Genomic DNA, 23,258 nt, shown 5'->3' with positions numbered 1-23,258 from the left:
GCAAGTTTAGAAAAAAGAAAAATATGCCAGGTCCACAGAGAGATTAGGAACATGGCAGAAGTACCACAGTGAGCTTCGGCTTCAAGGAAATGCAGTCCAATTAGATCTCAGGAGGAGAATTTGGAAGATGGATAACACACTTAAAGGAACTTGGAAGCAGTTAGGTAGGGGGAAAAACAAAAGGCTGAAAGGAAGAGTGATAATCAACAGCAAACCCAATGTGCATAAACCATGTAAGAGGGTGGCAAAGGAGGCTGTGATGGCAACTGGAGCAGCCCAGGAGACCCTGGGGCTGTGGGTTGGGCTCTCAGCAGCTACTTTGGAATTTTTCCGTTTGTTAGAGCAGGCAACTGGTAAATGCTGCAGTGGGGAATAGCCATAAAAGGACAGATTAGTTGTTTGTATTTTCTTCCTACTTTCTTTGGATCTGCTATGGTGTTCTAAAGTGCACATTGCTTAAATATTGCAGCTGTGAAATATGAGCATTTAAGCTAATACTGAATAGTGATGGAGCTAAATTATTACTCCTAAAGTACCAATGGGTAAGTATTTGCAGAATCTTCAAGTAATAAATCAAATCACAAATAAATAATGGAAAATACAAAAGTGTTGAATACGCCTGGGAGTGAAAGCAATTTTTTGCACATAGAGCATCAACTAAACAATCTTCAGATCTCAAGAATTTGATATTTCTGTATGTGAAATGTAAGCACTTCGTTTATCAGAATAAATGATGACTGATTCATGGTTACATGACATAGTACTAAATTCTTGAAGAAATAGATTGATTTTCTATATATGTTATTCAGATCACCTCAACAACTAATGAACTGCTTTTGGGAATTTTCACTTGCAGTTTACCAATTTACAAGTCTTTAAAATTGTATTGTGAAAATATCTCCCCCCACTTCAACTGCATTAGTGTGGACAGGCAGCTTTTGTTCTATTTTTCTACATAATTCGAAGATTGGTGTTTATAACTGGGAAAAATAACTTAGTGTATTGGAGGCTGAACTATCATATAAAAACATATAAATTATTATATCTGCATTGATCATTTAACTAATAATGTCTTCATTTGAGACTTTTTTTATTTAGATAAAATTCTACTTTGTTTCCAGCTGGAATAGCTTGCATACACACTGACATCGAGCTTTGCTTGATGGGAGCAGGTGCTTCTTGCTGGTTGTTCTCTTAGTTATGTTGAAGGAATGATTTCCAGACTGTTTGTTTTCTCTAACAGACCTCCACAAAATTTTGAGCATTCTGGGTTCTCCTTATTTGTAACCTTTTTTAATCAGAGAATCAACCCATCTACATTAGTAGTCAATTGCATAAGTGTTTTTAAAATATTAGTGTTATTATTTCTGTTTGAAAGAATCTTTCTAATAAGTTGTTTGAGTTGCAGTACCAAGAATCTGTATAATTCTCTAGCAGTGTTCAGTGTGGCTTTCCAGCTTCCAACAGCTGATGGGAGGCAAGATTTGTTGTGGAAATGTGTGAGACACAGATAGCAGATCTTGTTTGCCAGCTGTTTCTTCTTACATATTTCCTTCCAGTTGGCCCACATGTCTTGTTCTGGACATCGCCAAACAGCCCACATTGTTGGAAAAGCATTTGCATTGATTTTGAAGCTGTTCATTCAGGAAGAATGTTTGAAGGAGCAGTGATAGGCTGGGAAACCTTTACTGCCTTAATTGTTAGTGGAACTAAAGGTGAAGTATATTGGAAAATTGATCTGTCTGAACAGTAACTTTTTTTTTTAATTTTAAAGCAGTTTATGTAGCGTGGTTAGGCATGAGATATGGCCTCAAAGAGAGATTGTCTCCTGTAGCTCTGTTACTTAATGGAAGAGAAGCTGGAAGTGTCTCTGTCACCTCTGATGGGATATGTAGGCTCCATTGAGGCTTTTTGGGGTACAGGGATGTAATTCTAAGGATTTTTAACACGCGCATTACTGTGAAATAGCGAACAGAACCTAGAGAAGAAAATGCTAGGAAAAAAAACATTAGTGCTAACTCATTTATCTGCTCTTTGTAAAATAGCAGAAGTTTCCATCTTGCGCAAAACCCTGAGAAGGAAGTCGGCACCGCTCGGAGTGGCGTTGGTTGTGGTTCCAGTCATCTGTTTAGTATTCTGCTGAACCCTGGGGCTGTCTGAGTGCCCTCTATCAATAACAAAGGCTCAGTTGTTTTATTTGCTTAGCAGTTTGCACCAGCTTTAGTCAGCACATTGAAATCTACATTTTGAGTGCTTTTTTGAAACATTTGTGAAATAGATTTTTGCCTTCTGTTGATGATTAAGGTAACATGGTACAGTTCCAGACTGCAAGAAAATGCAATGGGTTTTATTTGTGATTAAATAGATGCAAATCTGCATATATACTTTTTCACCATATTTTTTAACTTCAAACTGTGAGGCTACTTGGTCTATGGGCATATTTATTCCACTGTAGTACCAGTATAAGCAAATAAAAAGCTGGGCATGAAATTAGATTTTGATCAGAAAACGGAGTTCTGGTTATGTATTTTTTATGTGTGCAGTAGTATTTTAGATTTACAATATTTGAGAGGACAAATATAATATGCATGCTAATTTCTGAAGACTGAAGTATATCTTTGTCACACCTGTAAACATAAACAAATTGAGTTCATAAAGTGAAGTTTGTAAACAACTCAAACTTGCAAGGTCATTTTGCAAGTCTTGTAAAAGTTTTTCATCTTTTAAAAGTTTTAAAATATTAGCTATCTAACCCTTTCAAAAGCTCAGTGAGGAAAGCAGTGAGTACAGTCACACCGTTGAGCTCCAGACAGGGTGAGGTTCCACCACAGCACCCAGCAACTTGCCTAACTCTGGATTTAAGCCCTGAGCTGGTCTGGGCTTACTTTGGCCTGGGGTGATTTTGAGGTTGCCTGGTTTTGGAGCTTGCCTGACTCTGGATTCACGCCTGTGCCTGATTCTGAGTTGTCCTAGGCCCACTTTGGTTTTAAGGAGGGCCAGTGCTTGTCGCAGATGGCAAAAACCATGGAGCATCCTCCAGAGAGCAACACAAGCCCTTCCCACCCTGGAGCCTCATCCTGGCTTAAAGTTACCTAGGGCAGATCAGAGGCAGCCAGTGAAATGAAGTGTCATTATTCCTGTTCCAGTGGAGGGTTTTTTTATCCAAGTGTTTAAGCAAGGAAGCAATCATGAGAACGTTGTGCTTGTTAACAGCAGTGATTGCTCTTTCTTGAAGGCTGTGTATTGCTTATGCACAGTGACATACTCTAGAAGTATGACCTGGTATTAATGAAAAGGCACTTGGCAGAATCAATTAACACAGATGTTTGTTTGATTTATTATTTGTTGCTCTTTGTTGTTCCATCAGTTATTTGCTGAACATGGTTGATTAGCCTGTTCTCCTTTTTTTCCATTTACAGCAGTAAAATCTTCTGAAGAGTTTGTTTAAACCTTTCACTTTGACACATAAAGCTAATAAAAGTAAGATGATGCACTGTGCAAGATCTCTTCAGAAAATTCTCTGCTGTACTGCAGAGTTGAGGAAGGCAGGTTAAACCATCTGATTTTGCATTTAATTCACAAAGGAGAGTGCCAGACATTGGTGGTTGTCTGGAGAACTGGTGATAAAAACAGGATGATATTGCAACTGATGTGCCAGATAAAATAAAACATAGGAGGACAAAGACTGGCGTCTCTAGAAGGAATACAGATTACTTAGTTTATCACTGGGAAAGACACCATCTGTTTTCTCTTTTCCCTGCAAAGAGGTAGGAACATTGTATTTGTGGGTTGGATATTTATAGTTTTATATACGTGAAAATCTTCCTCCAGTTCTTTTTTTAACATGAGGTAACAGCAAGCCTCAAAAAGGGAAGAGAAAAAAATTGACAATTGCTTTAGCTGAAATTGGTAATAGAGCATTGCTTTGATCATTTTTGTAATGTGAAGAATTGTACTGTGGGCACACAGGTGCTGTAATGGTTTTGGATTTAAGGAATTTTGGACTTAGCCATTGTGTGCGAGGTGTGTTGTTGCTTTTAACAAGTTTTCATAGGTTTTGCTGTTTGATAGCATTTGCTAGTAATTTCCTACAGTTGAAAGAACTGTGTAACATAAAACCACTTCATATTGTATTCTTTTATTGACTATAATCAACAATTTACCACACATTGTTTGAAAGGGACTATGTAATCTCAGCTAAGGATATTGCTTATAGGATGAAGCTCCTGCACAAATTACTTTCTCAAAATTGTAATCAGTTTTAAATATCTACAACAAATTTTTTGAAATTATGTGGTGTTGTGCTCACTGTGTTAAAAAGTACCTTATTTAAATGAGTGGGATATTTGAATGTTGATAGCACCTCGTGGGGAATTTTATTACAGAGTAGTTGAGAACTTGGAGGTTAAGTGGTATTTCAAAATAACAATTAAGGTACTGTCAAAAATGATGGCTACATTTGAAAAACAATCTGAGTTACCCATATGGATAATTTGTGGACAGCGCTGTTATCCATAGGCTCCTCAGGCTATGGTTTCTGTAGGAAGGATGGGAAATATTATTTTTTAGTCTCCAGCCTGTGTTTGCTACCTCCTGGGTGCTGCTGGACCAAGGGGCACCAGGTCTGTCTCAGTGTCTGTCCAGATTGCCTCTGGAGGAGAGAGCTGTGCTGTGCCAGAGGTGGCTGCTCCCAGGGGTGAACAAAACCTCTTAAATACTCCTAGGCTTGAAAAAATGAAATGCAACCACATTTAAGTTGGTGGGGAACCAGGGCAAGGCCAGCGTTTTGTGCTTCATTCACTTTACATGGGTGTTGTATTCTTTTTACGAGGGTGGGTAGTTATAAAACAAAAGGTAAGATTTTCAAGCTTAAAGAGGGTGGGATTTATATTAGATATTAAGAAGAAATTCTTCACTGTGAGGGTGGTGAGGCACTGGAATAGGTAGCCCAGAGAAGCTGTGGATGCCCAATCCCTGAAGGTGTTCAGACCAGGTTGGAAGAGGCTCTGAGCAGCCTGGTCCAGTGGAAGGTGTCCCTGCTCATGAGAGGAGAGTTTGGGATTAGATGATCTTTAAGGTCCTTTCCAGCCCAAACCATTCTGTGATTTTTGTCCTGTTTGGATGATGGCTGCTCTCCAGCCCTTAGTGGTCAGTACGAACATAATTTTATAACCAGTGCACTGTAAATAATAAGGGGAAATCATTTTTTTTCCTCCAGGTCTTTTTTCATTGATGCCATTGGTCCTATCATGCAACAGCAGGCAGTTCTGTAAATTTATGTCTGTTTCAGAATAAGATAAATAATACTCTAAACCCTAGATGAGAAATTATTCACTGCTCCTTGCCACGTCCAGCAGCCTTTGGTAGAAGGATCATGTTGCCTTCTCCATCCACTGTACAGCTCCTTGCTGCTGCATTCAGTAACAAGAGATTCACCAGTGACTTTTTCCTTGTGTCGTGTTCAGCGGTGGAACAATTAACGCTGACTTTTGAATCGTTACCGTTTTGCATTTTCATTAGCACCTGCCCTGACAAACAGGATCGGTTCACACCTTGGAGTGGCTGTGCCAGCCTGTGTCTGCAGCCCTCTGCACGTACCACTGCAAACCCAACCCTGTGATTGCTGCTGTGTCTGTACACACTGGAGAATCCGGGATTGCTGCAGCTAAGGCTGTGCAGTGGAATTGTGAAGGAACCTAAACTAGGAAGGATAATTAAGAAGGGCTTTTCTGCCGCTGCGTAATTGCTTTGTACAGCAGGTCATGGCTGTGCTGCAGTAATAAATTGTAATGTTGTCCATGCCTTTTAAAACGTTATCTTTGCTTTTGCATGCGAGGAAATAACAAATAAGATGTATTCCAATTTGCAGGTAATCCAGCTCATTTAATTCTAGTTTGCATGCATCACATTTTAGTTGAATTTATCGCCGCTACCAAAATCACTTCTTAGAAGGACAAGTCTGACTAATTCTGCCTAATCTTGGCCATGGCACAAGCAATGCTTTTATTTACATTTGGTTTTGTTGCCACGTCTATCTTCTCAATTTTTAAAAAAAATATTTATTCAAGATTTTTTGTATTTATTTCTGCAGCTTATAGAATCAATCTGTTTCACAATAAGCCCTGTTTTCTTAAAACTGTTGTTTTTAGGATATTTGGGAGCAGTTCACTAACAGAATGTTAAAAGCAAAAACCCATACAGTTCCATGCCACCTATGGCAGCATGCTTTTACTATAAAAAATTCACTATAATTTGAATTATTTTAATACATATTTTAGGATAGTCTTACTATCACTTATATCACTTCTGTGATATTTTTCTTTTCTAAAAGTGAAATTGTTCCTTTTATTTTAATAGCGTTTTAACTATTTAACAAATGCTTTTTCTTATTACTGAACATTTGATTCAAAGCTTTTGCTTTAGTCTCAAAGTTAATAAAGTTCTGAAATAACTGAATTTAAATGTGAAATGAAATTTCTTAATACGTGACTATTCCATTTTCACTGAAGAACTCTACAGTGGAAAAGTAAAATATGCTAAATTATCATCTGTAATTTAAAGTCAAATCTATCTCTAAGTGTTGTCGTGTGGCATTTAATTATCAGAGCTGATGTCTGTGCATTTCCCTTGGCAAGCTGTATCAGAAGAACCAACAGGGACTTCTGTCCAAGCGTGCAGGAATTGTTTCTGCTGAGAGGGGCAAAAATAGGGCTGTGTTGGGGTATTTTTGTGGTTTTATTTTTTTATTTTGTTTTTCCATGTACATGTCATCACTCTTTTATGTCCCATTATTAATTTCAAGTACCTAGTTAAATTTTTTCTGTTGTTGGGTTAGAAAGAGCTTTCCCCATAGCAAGGGAACCTCAAACCTTTATTGGTTTCTATAGAGACTATATATATGTGTTTGGTTAAAAAAAGAAATAAAAATCCCCAAATTGAAATGCAAGCCTTTACAAATGGGTAAATGACTGCTTTGGGGAAAATGTGAGTTTGTTTGCCTAAATACTCAGCATTTGTACAGTAAAAAATAATGATAATTTCTGCAGCTTGATAGCATGGGTAGGCTTATCACTGTCTTATCTTTCTCCTATACCTGTGCTAAGTCTTATGTCTCTCTTAAAAATTAAATTAGACAACCCAAGTTACTTTTTTGGACTCCAAAGAAGCTCTGACCTTTTTTCTTGTTGTCTCCTTAGTATTCAATGTTCAAATGTTTTAAGCTTCCACGTTTTCACTAGGCAAGTGAAAAGCAAATTTAATATGAAAACATGAGACTGTGTCCATTCTTGAAGTGCTTAATGGATTTAGCAACTCTGCTTCAGACTGACTGTCCATTTTCCAGTAACTTCTGCATCAACTTTCTTTCCCCCTCGAAGGGCAGACACCAACTTTCCTTCCTCTCTTGGCAAAGACTGAAGAGTAGGTGCTTTGATTCAAACTGCTTTATTTGTTGTTTTGCTGTTGTTTTTGGGGTTTCTTTCCAGCAGTTTTAATGAAAGTAGTATCTGTTTGAGGTGTCCTGCCCTGCTGTGGTCTCCAGGTTTTCCCAAAAGTTGGCAGACTCCCTCTTCCAAAGAAATGCTCATTTATGAAATGGATGGTTCCTTTGCTTGGTTTGTCACAATTATTTTAGAAAAAGCCTCATCTTTTAAGAACTGCATTTTCTGTGGATGAGGGTCAAATCAAATTGCTACTCTGCAGGTAAAATCATCAGTTCATCTACGGCTTAAGCTTTGCCCAGCTGTAATGCCAGGAACGCAAAACTGTGAAAGAAAACATTATTTTTGTCCTCCTCTTCCTAAAATTTTCTCTTCCTATATCTACTGACTACACAATTTCAGATGCTGAATATAGCAGACTATCTTCCTTCACACTAAGAAATAAACAATTAATTTTCTTTCAGTTTGTATAGTGACTCTGTCACTGAGTAATTGAATCTGAATTATTCATATACCAACTAGTGGCATGAAGTGTGTTACAAGTTTTCCAAGTATATATAAAATATATTTTTCCAAGCTGTATTGTATTAATTTGTGGTGAAGGTAACAAATTCAATTTGCCTCACTGAGAAAGCAAAGCAGAAAGTTAATTCTGGTTTCAGTTAGCATGTGAAATCAGTGGAATAATAAAACATAGGAAGGAAAAGCAAATCTAAAAACTTGATTCAAAACTAGAGAAAATACCCGAGGGAGAACAACTTGGGGGTCATGCAGCTAGAAAAAGTATATATCCAATAAAATGTGTGGCTTATTCTGGATGAAAATAAAAGATGAGGGGATTTTGGAGAAGACATGGGATGCTTGTGGTGTTGGGCTGCAGTATTGAGGCACAGGGAGCAGTGACAGGAGCCCAGCCCATCCATGTGGCTGCTGGGCCACGTGTGTGGTGGCCAGGGGTGCTGAAGCAACACTTGAGAGGGTTGTGATTAACACAAGTCAAAGATAGAAGCCTTGGAAAGAAATTGTCTTGTCCAGAGGAAATGCCAATTTGGAGACAACTGGTGTAGATAAAGGTTATTTCAAAAATCAGGTATGGACTCCATTGTTGTTGCTCAGAAATCCTCTTTTTCTCCTTAATACGACCTTATAGGGGTTTTTTAACAACTCATCTCTTTCATAGAGGGGAAAAACCCGGCTTTGTTGATCCTAGGATTTTTGTTGTGTTACTTGGTTTCTTGGACTAAGTGAAAGAAAGGGGTAATTAACCATGTGCCAGCGTGAAATGGACTTTCTGAACCAACAGAACTGATGCTGTAATATACACTGAACATGGGGAAAGGAGAATCTCAGTCAAAACCCCTGAAAAGTCTGACAAAGAATCAATGTATGTGCAAAGTACTTTGAGGACTAAATGGATCTGGATGGAGAGATCCATTCTTTTGACTAAAGAATGGGACAGATTGCTCCAGCTCCTGCTGTTGGGGATCTGCAGACAAATGTTTTGGAAGGCCTGTAAGGCCAGCTCCAAGAACAAATGCTAATTTATATCCAAGTTGTTTCTCCTTCAGATGTCTCTCTTAAAAAATGCTGGGAAAAAAAGTTAATTTAAGATGTGCTGGGATCTCTTTCACAGTGATTAAAGAAGAGAAATTCTCAGAGTAAAGAACCTCTGGTCAAAATTAATAGCTATAAGTAAAGTTTTACACTTACATCAAAGGAAATGTTTGGTTTTGATAAGTGGACATCAGGTTGTTAGGAAAGATAGTTATTTAATAAGCACAAAGTTGGAAACATTCTAAAATGGAGAAAATAACTGCTTTTATCATCAGTGAAATCTAAAATGTAAATTGTTGCAAGAATTTTTTTATTTTTCTCCCTCTTTTTTTATGTGTGAACCTGAAGCTTTACAAGTGCTGCCATTTTCCTTTCCTTGTAGACAGGTAGATATTTAACAGAAGTAAGAAATTAAGCAAACCAAACTCATTCAATACCAGATTGAATGCTTTTGTGCCTGTCTCCTCTGCAGCAGCTGAAGTAAAACAAATGAAGTGTTTCTGGTCGCACTCAGTTTGTCAAGCATAACAAACTTTAACAAACTTGTATTTCAAGTAAAATAAAACTGGCACCAGAACACCATAAGCCAGGATGGTGCTTGTCTTGAGCTCCATGACATTAATTCTAGTCCAGAAACATTGTCAGTTCACAGGTCCTTAAAATAACCTCTTTGCCTGTGTCTCTGACTAGATCTGCTTATGCATCTGCTTATTAGTTTCAGCACAGAGAAGTGAAGAAAAGCTCAGCCAGAGTTTCTTTTGGTGGCTAGCTGTGAAACACTTCAACTGTGTTCTGCCTTCCCTCCACCATGAGCACTGCTGGGGGCTCAGGCACCTTGATTGCAAAACTCCTGAGAGGGTATCAGAGATCAGGTAGACCATCAGATCAAATTCAAGGGAATTAGAATTTAAGAGGTAATAATTTTTTTTTAACTGCACAGACCATTTATTTGTTTTGTCAGTGGCTGTATGAGGTGTACCAGGTATTTAAACCATCCTAGAAATTGAATGTGATTGACTTGACTTTAATCTACCCCAGTGGTTAAAGTAGAAGTTCAGTTGTGTGCCTTGCCAGGTGGTGACTGATGGGATGTGCAGGCTTGTCTTGAGTACAAGCAATCTGCCCAAAATACCCAAGGCAAAGTAATTGGCATTTCCCTCTGTCTGCTCAGTCTTGTGACTGCTGGGCCCAAAGATCCATCAGCAGGAAGGCAATTATGTCAATGCCTGGAATCCTTTCTGCCCAAAGTGGTTTTAATCAGCATGCAAATAATGTAAATAAATGCAAATGTGAGCCACTCAAGAAAAGATGCCTCACCTCAATTTTTTTTTTATTCGTTTATTGTTATGCCTGTGTTTATGCCATTATGTACCCATATCATACCATTCCTTTATTCTTTTTGATTTTGAATGCTTTAAATTTGGCAAGACAAGTTTGTGCACAAATTGCAAAACCAGTATGACCTGAATGAATAAATTTTCTATGAGCTGGGCTCACTTTCTTACTCAGCTGTAAGAAATCTACTCAAAATATGTTTTTTTTTTAGTGTGTTGTGCTAAATGTAAACCTTTGATCAGACAGTACATGAATAAGGAATGTTGTTTTTCTGCATTAAGTGGAAATGAGGCCTAAGGCAGCCTGCTGTTAGGATCATAAGTACTAAATAAAATATGAACTAGGTAAACTTTGCAACCTTCTAAGGACAGGCATAATTTAATATATTGAAAGAAATCTTATGTAATAAATCAAGCTATTTGTTTTAGATCGTGTCATGTTACAGCTTCAAATACAAGATGGAAATTTAAAAGTGCTACAGTCTTAGAATATAGATTTATTTTTTTAATCCACTTCCTCTGTACTAACATTTTTTTAAATTATCACAATATTTTTTTACCTTTGTATTTTTTGCTAATCTTTAAAGAAAATGCTTTGCAGTTCTGCTTGTGTTCCGTTCTTGGCAGCCTAAAGGCCTTAAAAAAAGAAAAGGAGTTGATTATTGAATATTATTTGTATTTTACGTTATTTTTTCTTTTATTTCCTATGGCTTGCTGCTCCACCAAATTGGAGCAGAGCTGTGTCTTGAAGATGTGATGACCAAAGAGTAAATGAACAATTTAGCAACATTTTTTCACATTCTTGAAATAATTCTTGAAACTATTATGATTTTTAGCCTGGGTATTGGGGAACCATTCAGAGTCTTCTCTTTGAATTTATCACCTTTGCATTTTTGTCATTGTCTTAATATTCCTCTGCTGTTGTTTTTCTTCCTCCTGTTTGATGGTCTTTATATTTCAATTTTACCATTCCTCAATATATCAGCTATTTTGCGGCCATCTGAATTTTGGTGTCAAATGCTAAGATTTTTCAACTTTGATGTAAATTATTCCATGACAGTGACAAGAATAGAGCAACTATTCTGTACAGCTCCCCACTCTCCCTTCACATATGACCACAGGCAGCACCTGTTTTGTTTTAGTTTTATTTTATCTTATTTTATTTTATTTTTTAATTTTTTAAATTACTTTTATTATTTTGATTACTTTATTTTATTTTTAATTACTTTTCATTTTTTGTTTTTAAAATTTATTTTATTTTTATTTATTTCATTTTTCTTTTATTTATTTTATTTAATTTTTAAATTATTATTTATTTTATTTTATTTTTCATTTTCTATTTTATTTTAAATTTTAATTTAATTTTGTTTTATTTATATTTTTATTTTATTTCATTTTTATTTCATTTTTTATTTGGATTTTATTTAATATTTTATTTTTATTTTTTAAATTTAATTTTTTAATTTTTATTTTATTTTATTTTGATTTATTTTCCCAGGTATGGTTAGCTGGATACATGCCTTCAGTGTCTGTATAGGCTTACACAAAATGAGGTGTCACTGAAATCCCTCAAGACAAATCCTCCTGTATTTCTTTGCCTACTCAGGTAGCTGGAAATATTCTGGTCCACTCTTTGCTGCCTTGTTTCTCTGATGTGGTCTTATTGTACTTTGTTTCATCAGTTTTTCACCAAATGCATTTTAGATATAGCTTGTAGTTTTTTACCAGCATTCTAAGTATGTTCATTCATTAAATGCTTTATTAGAAATATTTCATTTTTAATACAGAACTTTCAAACTAATAAGTAGAAACTGCTGCAGGTGTTCTGGCTCCAAACTGGAGATAATTATCTGTAACTTTGTGTCCTATTTTTATTCTGTGCACCATTTAGATAAATTATTGCCCATTATGCATGTGCTATTTTAAAAGATCAGTAAATATGTGCAATATTTTCTTGTGCTGCATTATCAATGGCAGCTCATAGAAGCTATTTCTCATTTCATATTAGGGTTTTTAAAGTTTCAGCCTCCCATGAAAACATAGCCCATAATTGTAACTCATATTAAGTTTAGTATTTTTCTAATGACAGAGATGTTAAAGGGTTTTCATATGCAAAGAAGCTTTGCTTGCTTAATCTAATAATCCCACCTTAATAAAATACAAACCCACTTGAGACAGGGCTTCATCACTTAAAGGAAAATAAGATAGCTTAGGTATTGATTAATATTCCTGTGTAGTTGTCAATAATGCCGAAATACAAGTACAAATTAGCTTGTCATCTTTAGGTGTAACTGCCATTTATTATGTTCTCTGAAACTGCTATCACAGCCATTTTATTTTATTTCAACATTATTACAGTCATTATACTCTGGGAGCTTTTCTGAGTGTGGAGAAAAAACACATGTGGTTGCGAAGATGGTGACAGGGCTGCCTGACCTTTCTGCCCAGGACCCCTCCTGCTGCTGCTCCTCTGTGGAGTTTGATACTGTGGGGACAGAACAGCAAGGGATAGGGGATGAGGAGACTGAAACCTCCACAGATGGTCATTAAAACCTAAAATACTGCCTTTATTTGTAATTTTGATCTTTTTCAAACTAGTACAAACCAAATTACACCAGTTTAAACTGATTTGAATGCTTGGATCTGGTCAAAACTGGATTGAATCATTCAGAACTGGTTGGATGTGGTTGGAACTGGTTGGATGTAGATCTGGTCCAAACCTGTAGAACTGGTTGGATCAGATCCAAACCATTTTGAACCAGCTAGAACTGTTTTGAACCAGTTGAAACCTGTCTGAAGCAGTCAGAAACGGTCAAATCTGGTTTAAACTGGTTCCAACCAGATTTCAGAGCCAGTTTTGTTCTGGGCTGAACTGGTTTGATCCTGTTTGAAAGCAGTCTTAGCCTTTTTGAACTTGTTGACTCTGGTCAGAACCGGTTGGATCTGGTTGAAACTGTTCAGTTTTTCATTACAGATTCCATCAGGGAAGAGGTATAGTTCTTGGTCACTGTTTCTCTTAAGGAAGGTGTTCTGGAGAGCAGCCATCAGCTTTTTCTTCTAATTCATTAATTTGTAGGGTCAAAAGGATAAAGATGCGAATTGGGCTTCTGGGCAAGTTGATCTCATCTCAAGCCACAACTTTGCATCTTAACTATAATCTTTAAGGGCAGGGTACATGTCAAGCACCCTGTGTTAATGTGGCCTAAAGAAACACACTGGAAATGCAAAACTGGCACTTGTTCTTAATCTCATTAAAGTCTTAAGTCTACTCAGAGAACTATTTGTCTTGGTATAATGATAGTAATTCTTATAAACCAAATTATGCAACTGTTAGAAGTCATTCCCAATAATGGGACAATCAGAACTGATAGAAACAGACATTCTGTGTCTGTCTCTAGCATTAACCTCACCTTTCGTAGAAAGTCTCAGTGCTAAGATTGATGGTAATAATTCAGTAGAAAAGGAGTATGGCATTATGGGGAGTGGTCAACACCTCACTTTCTACACCAGAAATCACTGATATTGATCATTGTTTCTTCTCTTGGTTGGGAAGAGTGGGGTATTGACTTAGCGTATTTCTTCCCCCATGGCTGGAATCTGATTTGGTTCATTTATATTGTTTGGCAAACACAGTTTATTAACTTGATCTTTATTGACTTGTAAAACCATTCTTGTTTTTTGCTTCAGCTCGCAAACTCATGCTCCCTTAGTGACTATAATTGACCATTTCTGATTTGTGTTTGGAGCCCTGGCAGCTTTGCCATCGTCTTGTGCTCTCTCTTTCATGGCCTTTGCTGTCACCTGGTGTTAGTACTTTTGGGAATCTGTTCTTAAGTCTGTTTTTTTTCAAGGTGTGGTTTTCTGATAGCCTGAATAAGGTGTCACTGTTACAGACTCATCACATGTGCATCTTTTTTTCTAACACCATGAGAGGGACCAATGTATTTATGCCTCAACAGATGTTACACATGAGGTAAAAGTCAATGCCCACCAAGAGCTGGGGTTCTTGTGGTAATGCTGTCCCTGTCTTCTTTCCTCCTCTCTCTTTTTCCTCTCTCTGCTCCTTTTCTCCTTTTCCTATTCCCCTTTAGTAGGAACACTTAGCCCCTTTTTTTTTTTCAATAATTTTTTTTCAGATGTAATATTGCCACATTTGTGCTTTATATTAATCTGAAAAATCTAATCAAAAGAATCCTCCTTGACTCCTGCTTTTATAGCAGCATGGGACACACCAGTGACAATCCACTTGACAACAATGATGATCTGTTTGAAGACACTCATCCACAAAGTAACATAAAGACTTGAAAATATTTTTTTGCCAGCATTGCTCAAGCCATGCAGTTGTTAAAAGGAATACACTTGAACCACACCTTTATTCTGGTCTCTCAAATGTCTTCGCTGGTGTTTTAGCATGGCAGAGAACGTGCAAAGATAGAGAGCACAGAATATGGGAAAGGCTCCTGACTGTCACAGGGAACTGTCAACAAGAGGAAAGCAGGGGTGGAAGATTTTGTGCTAAGAAAAGTTTGCAGTTCTGAGATGACTTTGAGATGCATTGATTTATAGGAAAACTATGAACAGTGACAAGTGAACTAGAACAGTAAGAAATGCCATGTGAAAATAATTTTTTTGTTGTTTTTTAGTTGCAAGGTGATAATTTTGTGCATCTTTGTGTGTTTTGTTGTTTTTCTAGGTTCATATTTTCCTTTATGCTACTAGGTAAAGCTGTACAGGGTTTTGTAGGTGTTGTGTTTTCTTTCTCACTGAATCTAAAGCCAATGTGGACGAGAACTTGTTGTGTATTATTAGAAGTAAGGTCAACACTGGTCTTGGAGGCCTAAAACAGTTTTACTTTTGGACTGCTTTCCAGTCGAATATTAATTGGCAGATGTCACAGCCAGGAAATATCCCAAGAGGCTCAGGATTGAACGAGGGGACAGTTTAATATAGTAATCTTGTACACTGTGAGACAGCTTTGGAGTTGGAGGCTTTGTAGCTTCAGACGTGTTATCTTCAGACAAAATTATGGGTGTTCAACCTGAACTAAGTATCCTTGCTGGCAGCAGGGCTCCATGGCTCCTCAGAGCACTGGGAGATGGCATCAGCTCTGGCCTGACCATTCCCGCAGAACTTATTTGGGAGTTGAACTTGATTTGGCAGGAAGACACCCATTCAGTGCTGCCTGCAATCCACAGGAACTTCAGCAACTCTGTGAAACAGGAACAGCTCATCCATCTGCTCTTTTTGTTGGAAGTTATGAGGAGAAAAGGGAACAAACAAAGGTCTTGTGTGGTTCTGCTCAGTACTTCCAGCTTGTTCAGGTTCAGGCAAGCATGGCTGCAACACTTAAGTTGAACTGTGTCTTCAACCAGCTCTACATAAGGTTTATTTGTGATCAAGGAGCCTTTAAACACGTTTGGGGTATTTGGTTTTGCTGGGGAATATATTTGGTGTTGGTAACGTGATTTGTAAACTGCAGATTGAGGTGCAGCTTGAGCTCTGGGTGTGGGAGCCCAAGACAAAAGGCCTTGATAACAGAGGGGCATGAAGATGTGTGTCCCAGCCAGGTGGATGGACCCTGGGAGATATAGAGCAGGAGAGGGGAAGAAGAGTAAGACCATGGCAAGCTTGGACTGTGAGGGGATAAAAGCCCAGGGGTTCTTTTGGGATTTCTCCTCAGAGGAACCAGCTCAGGCTGTGTCGGGTTCGGCTGTCTGTCTCTGCCCCGACACGAGTAGTGTGGTTCTTGGGTGGCACGCGTTTTAAAGGATGAGTCTGGACTCTTCAGCTTTTCGGTCTTCAGGTTGTTTATTATTTCTTATCTACAAAATTTTCTGTCTGCCCAACAGAGGTCTGATCTGCAAGCAGTCACAGGCACTCTCTGACCACCCACGGGGCGGTCATGTTTTTTTATACTAATATCTACGTACATAATATTTACCTTTATTTCCCAATGCTTTTCACCCATGTTGGCAAGTGCACCTTCACCATAAACCAATCCCCAAATGCCAACATCACCACAGGAGATGGAGGACAAGAAGAAGGAAGAAGAAGGACAAGACACGCCCTGATCCCTCCATCTTGTCTCCATAACCCCCCTGTACCCAAAAAAACCTTAAAATCTATATTTCACTTTCTAAATGTGTCTATTTCACACCTTATACTCTAAAGTGATTCTCTTGTCCTCAAACTCTTGTTATTTCTGTGGATGGATCAAAATCAAGCCACCAGACACTCTTGGCAACATTCCAGGATTTTCGAGACCCCCAAGGGTTCTCCTGGCATCTCTGAACATCAGAAATGATGTGCTGAGATCCCACAAGGCTGTTTCTGTCTTACTGCAGCTTTATGGAATGGGATGTCTGAGACTCTTCTTGGGGAAACCTGGGATCAAGCTGGTGAGGAAACCTGGCCTGACTGTGTGCGTGGGGAGACCAGTGGGAACCCACCTGGTCACTGGGGCCACCACTGTGAGGGGGCTTTGGTCCCAGCAGTGAGAATCTGAGACATTGGGAGTGTGGCAGTCAGGGAGTCCTGTGAATGTTCATACTGGTCACACTGGCAAGTTTCCTTAACAGTTTTGTTGTTTGTTTTTTTTGGTTTGATTTGTTTTTTTGTTTTTTTTCAAAAGCAGAAGGATTTTTAGCATTTTTCAATGTCTATGTAATCTGAAAGTTTTTTCTAAAAGCTGCTCCTACATCAAGATTTGAACTTGTGTGTGTGAAGTGACTCACTTTGAGCAGCCTGGCTTGTGGCTGTCCCTGTGGGACAAAACCTCTTCTCCCCACTTGCTGCTTTGAACCACAGCAATACCAGTAATTATGGGTCACAGTGTGAAGACCTAACATTATAACTGAGTTACAACTAATGTTGGGAGTGTACTTGAATATTTTTCTGAGAAAACAATAAAAAGTGTCTGAAGGATATGTAAGGAACCTTTTGTTTTTATGCTTCAGTAAATTCTTGCACATTTGTCTTCTTTTTTTCTTTTTTTTTTCTTTTTTTTTCTTTTTCAGAGATTTTGATTAGCTGATATTAAATGGGACTCAGTATTATTTTTTGTGCTCACTCAGTATCTGTCAAGCAAAGGTTTTAAAGGGCATCACACATTTGTGGCAGAACCCATGACTGAAACTGAAATTTCCTAGCACATTTAGCATCTAATTAGTGGCCTTGGTTTCACATGGATGCATGTGGGTAGGATAATACACATGTATTAAACTCTGTAGAGCAAAACAGATCAGAGCTGAGTATTTACATTTGTATTTGCAGGATCAGGTTCCAAATTTGCTTTTATTTTCTCAAATATTGTATAACAGCCACTGAGAACAGGAGAAGCAATTGAGTATGATTAACCTGTCATTGTGTTAATTCTATACGGTGCAAGATTGGATGGCAGCAACAACTCATCAGTTTTGTTTCCAACACAAGTCCTTCTGGCAAGTGAGGATTTACTAAGTTTTAATTCCATCACACATGCTGAGGTTAAGCGCAGTTGGAAGAACTTTATCCCTGAAATTTTTAGTCAAAGCTTAATCACTCGATTAACTTCCTGAAACTAGAGGATTGACCTCAAATCCTCATCCTTAATAAGAACTTTGCAGTAGATAAGATTCAGCAGAAAACACTTCTCTATCTCCAGAAAGGCTTTTCTTTACATTTCTAATGAAACTGGAATGATGCAGTTACCCTTCCATTATCAAATCAACCTTCACTGAAATTCAAACTTCATGACTGGTACCACTGAAATTGAAGTCCACTTGTTATTTGTCTTTTCAGACTTCTTACTGCTTCTCAGTGTGAAAATACAATTGCTTGCTTACCAGTTAATGCTGCCTACCTCAGTTCAGTTTAAGGGATGCAGCATTCACACTGCTCTTGGTCACCAGTTGAGACTGAAACATTGCTATGAAGGTTCTTGTGGTGCCCTACAATATTCATCATGACTAAGCTTTGGGATGCTTTTTGTGGGAAAAAAAAATCAAAACTATTACCCCCCCTTTGAAAAAATGTGTCAGAATACATATTTGCATGTGTTGTGTACCATTATTCCCTCAGCTGAACTGATTCTCTAGGATCAGATGAGGCTTTATTCAACTGGAGCTTTTTCAGATTTGATGGCATGCTTGGGGCTGCTCCTTCAGCTTGAGATTTGCAGAGCAGAATGTTGGAGTTCATTTGACAGTTGGGTAAATGATTGCTTTTGTTTACAAAAACAGCAGAAGGGTAGCTTGGCCTGAGTTGCCAGTAAAGCAGTTTTGTAGTATTACCTAGGTTTTCCCTCTCCATTATCTTTGTTGGTTTTGGTTTGGTTTTTGTTCACAATATTCTTGCTATTTTACCTGAAGTTAAAACTTATTCTCAAAAGTACTTTGCAGTTGGTTTTAAGTTCACTTATGTTCTCTTCTTTCCTGTCTCTGTAAAACATTTACTGAATCTTTCAGGTTTGATCATCTGTTGCTTCTAAAATGCAGGAAGGGGAGAGCAAGATCTCTCTCCTTAGTTTACTTATCTTTCTTTGGAGTTACACTAGCAGCTTTTTCATGTCGTCCTTTACAATGTGGTGTAACATTTGGAGTGATGAAAAATCCCTGTTAGGTACTTGGATTCCACTTAATTACGGTGAGATTTGTATTCTTAAATCACATAGTACAGATTGCCATATTCCCAGGCATTAACCCAAACCAGTCAGCACGTCTGAAGAAGCATCTACTGGGCAAGAAACTGGACTTTTTCCAGCCAATTACCAAATGCTAATTAGAAGATGAAGTAGGTCAAATGAGAATGAATAACTTCTCGTGCTCATCTTTGCTCAAGTTCTTTGAGTGGGCTCACAGGCAAGGCCTGGGAGGTATCACAGCTTCCACAGGCAGATGTTTTATGTGCCTTGGCTCATTTCACTACAGCTCTTTTACACCATGTGCTTCCTGTCACCAGGGCTCATCTAATTTTTTGTGTGACTGATAATTCCTCCCAGAGTCCCTTAATTCACACTTGATTCTAGTATGGTACTGGTAATTCCATAGGTCATTCCTGAGTGCCTCCCAAAAGTTGAGCCACACTGGAATCAATATGGGAAACCAAATTTAGATCCAGTAGAAAATAACACCTAAACTTATGTGGTAGTAAATGAGGCAAGGAATGCACTTCTGTGGTTTGTGGGCTATGTACAGTTTTAGGAAAATCGTCTTTATCCATCCAGTGAATGATATTCAAGAGTGCAATTTGAAGTGTATAATACTGAGTTTGCTATGGAATTTGGAGTATTTAGAAGTTTTGATGTTTAGAGGTGGTCTAGTTGTACAGAAAACTTTGAATTTCACTCATCTGTATTTATGGAGTGAAGGAGTGCGGAAGGTGTTGGAGCTCTGTAAACAACTGAAGCTTTCAAGATGTTGTCTAAAAAGTAACATAAAAAATTAGAGTAGGTTTTCATGCTTTTTAGTTTAGATTTCCGTTTCTGACTTTTATTTTCACTAATACTAAGGTTGTTTTCTGCTAATTGCTACCTATGTAATGCCATTTCAATAAATTACACAATTTCTACAGAGTTCTCCCACTTTTATTTATGATAGCTCTTTATATTCCTCAGGAAGGCCAAGACCTGTCCCTCCCAGAAGGAACACAAAAATGTAGTTTGGGTTTTTTTTTTTTCCCTTCTGCTGTTCTTAAATCCTGATCTTGTGAATTCTTTTGGGGGGTTGTGGTTTTATTTGGCCTTTTTTTTACATTTTAACTCTAGTAGTTCTAACTAAAAGAATTTAAACTTGATCAACTTTAGAACAATATTGAAAAAGAAAGGTCTTGAAGGGAAAATGAAACAGACGTGAACACGTTAAATTTCAAAAATGATATCATTTGTCTTTAATTTTTTTTGGAGAGAAAGCATGACATCTGTTAGGTGCCTGGAGTTGGGAAGAAAACTCCCCTTGAGACTTTGTTATATCTTCTGTAACACCTTATGTCAGTGTCACAGATGAAGCATCCTATTAGGCTTCTTATACTGTATTTTTTATATTTTATCTGTGAAATGCAACTCTAAAGGAATCATGGCAGGAGAAAAATAGCACATCTTGAAATACAATGAGCTCATCAGTGTGTAAGCCTTTAATAAGATTAGAAATACGCATAAATATCTTCCTGAATAAAGTCCATGATATGTAAAATAATGTAAAAATCCTCTTGAAATCCTTCCTGCGTGAATGAGAGATCACTTTTTTTATTTAGTACTTGGCATTTTATTTCTTTGCTTGGCACTGTTGAAATATCTCTATTTTTAAATTTGAACACTTTTTAAATGGTAGTGTTTTGGAGCATTTTGTTGTGTTAAAGTAGGCGGGGAAATTAGTCCTCCTACAAGTTCTGTCACAACAAAATTATGGGTTTTTTTCATCTGGAAGTCTAAAAGCAAGGACTGAAGCTTTCTGCTTTTATGATGAAAGGCAAATGAGATGTTATTCTAATTATAAATTTAAAATATCAATAGAAGTACTCACTAAGTAGCAATAAACATCTCTCTTTAAATTTCCTGTTCTATCGATTGTATCTCGTATGATAACCCATTAACTGATTGCTGTTGATCAGCAAAATGAAGTGAGATTATATTTATTGCTTTTCAGTGGTGGCTCTCATAATAGATTATTATGGTAAGCGTGAAAGGCAGAAAAGAGTAATTGCTACTTCATTTATGTTAATTATTCATTATTTTCAATATCAAACTCTTAAAACATATATATGGAATAAATTAAATCACCAGTTTATTGTACAATTAAAATGCAACAATTGTTTGCTTGTTTTAGGCTTTGAAAATAAGTCTTTTTTTTTTTGGTAATTTTGCTTCCTACAGTTCTGCAGCTCTCACATTACAGGATAGGTCAACTTATTCCTATGTCAGGAACCAAATGCTAAGAATGATAATGCAGCTGCTGTGCATATGTGTAATTGTTGACCTTGGTGACACTTGAGTTTTGCACTGACAATCCCGGCTTAGAAGGTCAGCCTGCTAATTTCCAACACAGGCAGAGCATAAACTTACTCTGAGCTTTCTGAGCTACTTTATTAGCAGGCTGATTTGTGGAAGAGGCTCTGTTGCCTTGATGGATCCATTTTTCTGTTTTGCTCGGTCTATTTTATGTGCTATCGCTGTCGTTGCAGTCTGCAGAGATCCTTGTATTACCCTCACCTCTGTCACCTGAATGTCACCAGTCACATTGCCAGAGTAGCCTGTTTTCCAGGCACTGAACAAATGCAAAATAATTAAATATTTGCTTGGCTTTTTGTGCTTGGGTCAAATTCCAATGTCCTGCAACTGACAACAGGAAAATACATGACCAGGCCATAGTGAATTTAACTTGTGATTTCAGTGTTGTGCACTTACCCATGTCTGGTGTATCAAAAATCATTTGGTGTACTGTAAATTACCATATTAATAAGGTCTTTTAGAACAGAAACCAGTAGCTAGGTCTTCATTGTCATCTGAACTGGTTCTGAAGCTTTTCACAGTGAGCACTAAAACTGTTATTTATGTCTTTATCTTCCATTGGAACTAGATGATCTTTAATGTCCCCTTAGTTGTGGGTAAAATTGAAGCATAATTCCTATATTTCACAGTGTAACTGGTGTGCCTGTACCTTTCTGACAAGCAGAACAAACAAATAAAACCATCACTTATGTTGAATTAGCACTTACCCCAGTGGCAGCCAAAGTAAGTGTAGTTTTATGTCAGCTCTAGGAAATCCCTCTCTGTGTGAATAGCAGTACACCATGGGCTGTAATGGGAATTTTACAAATCCCTCCCTGCAGGGGTTTACATTGTCAGTAGTCTCCTGCATATAATATGCTGTAATTGAAAGTCAGGTTTTTTCCTCCAAATTATACGATAATATTGTTTTACATGTCTTGTGAAAGTATGTGTTTTCATGGTTTGTGTATATCTACTTTCAGCAAATCAGAAAGTGGTGGTAATTTTTTTTTTTGATGCTAAGTACGGTTTGTTACTTCCTAAACACTGTGTTTCATGCCACGAGGTTGTTTTCCATAGCCTACATAGCACTCTAGCTTAGTCAGAAACAGGTATAGCACTGAAACCAAAGCTGGCTGGACTGAAAAGAATGGACTATCACACAGCTAATTTTCAGTGATGTGTCAGTCAGGGTCTTTTACCATGCATTTATTTCTGGCAGAAATGGATATTTCAAAGCTACTGATGGAATAATTGTGTTTCTTAAATTGCCTAAATTACGTATGCTTACAGATGATAAAAGTGTCTAGAAAACTTGGTAAACCAAAATGAGATTTAAAATGGTAAGAAATTACTGTAGAGGTTGGAAACCTTGACATATTTGTGGTGATCACAAAGATTGAATTCTTGGTTTGGCCTATCAAGGCAAAACAATCTTGCAGATTGAATAACATGTTCTGAAAATCGAATCACTGATGGGCCACATGGCCCTTGTGGTTTGTCATCAGTAATTTCTGTAACAGGTTTTTCCTGCTGCTGAAACCCCAGGATCATGTGAAATTTGCTCGGGCTCCAAGGAGGAAGCAAATCTCAGTGGAACAATCTATCCACACACCTCTGAGGACAAAAGATTGAGAGCCAAACACTGGGAAGTCATCCCCAGCAAGCTGTGGTGGTCTGCAAGTGTGCAGATTTGAGGGACACATTTTAGAGCTGTCCTGCAGGAAGACGAGCTGGGAAGATGCTCCACAGCTCTGGGCAAACCCTCTGCTGCCAGATTTGGCTTTGAAATTTTCTTTCCCAACAGCAGAGTTAGGAGAGGTGATGTTGATGTGGTGCCATTTTAGTGTGAACCACCTCAAGGGCACCGGAGAGGGGTTTGGGAGAAAAGAAACACAGAAGACCTGAGAAGAAACTTCAAGTTTTGATCTTTGCATTTTACTGTAAGAATTGCTAAAAAACAAAAGGCCA

General features: G+C 37.7%; 1 protein-coding gene across 3 annotated transcripts in view; it reads left to right on the top strand.

The window, feature by feature from the left end:
- Positions 1–23,258, top strand: part of CADM2 (cell adhesion molecule 2) — a 573,596-nt gene that overhangs the window by 138,676 nt on the left and 411,662 nt on the right. The window lies entirely within an intron of this gene.

The sequence above is a fragment of the Molothrus aeneus genome, chromosome 2 (genome assembly GCF_037042795.1).
Source record: "Molothrus aeneus isolate 106 chromosome 2, BPBGC_Maene_1.0, whole genome shotgun sequence".
Taxonomy (NCBI): domain Eukaryota; kingdom Metazoa; phylum Chordata; class Aves; order Passeriformes; family Icteridae; genus Molothrus; species Molothrus aeneus.
This window is presented reverse-complemented; position numbering and strand designations above follow the sequence as displayed.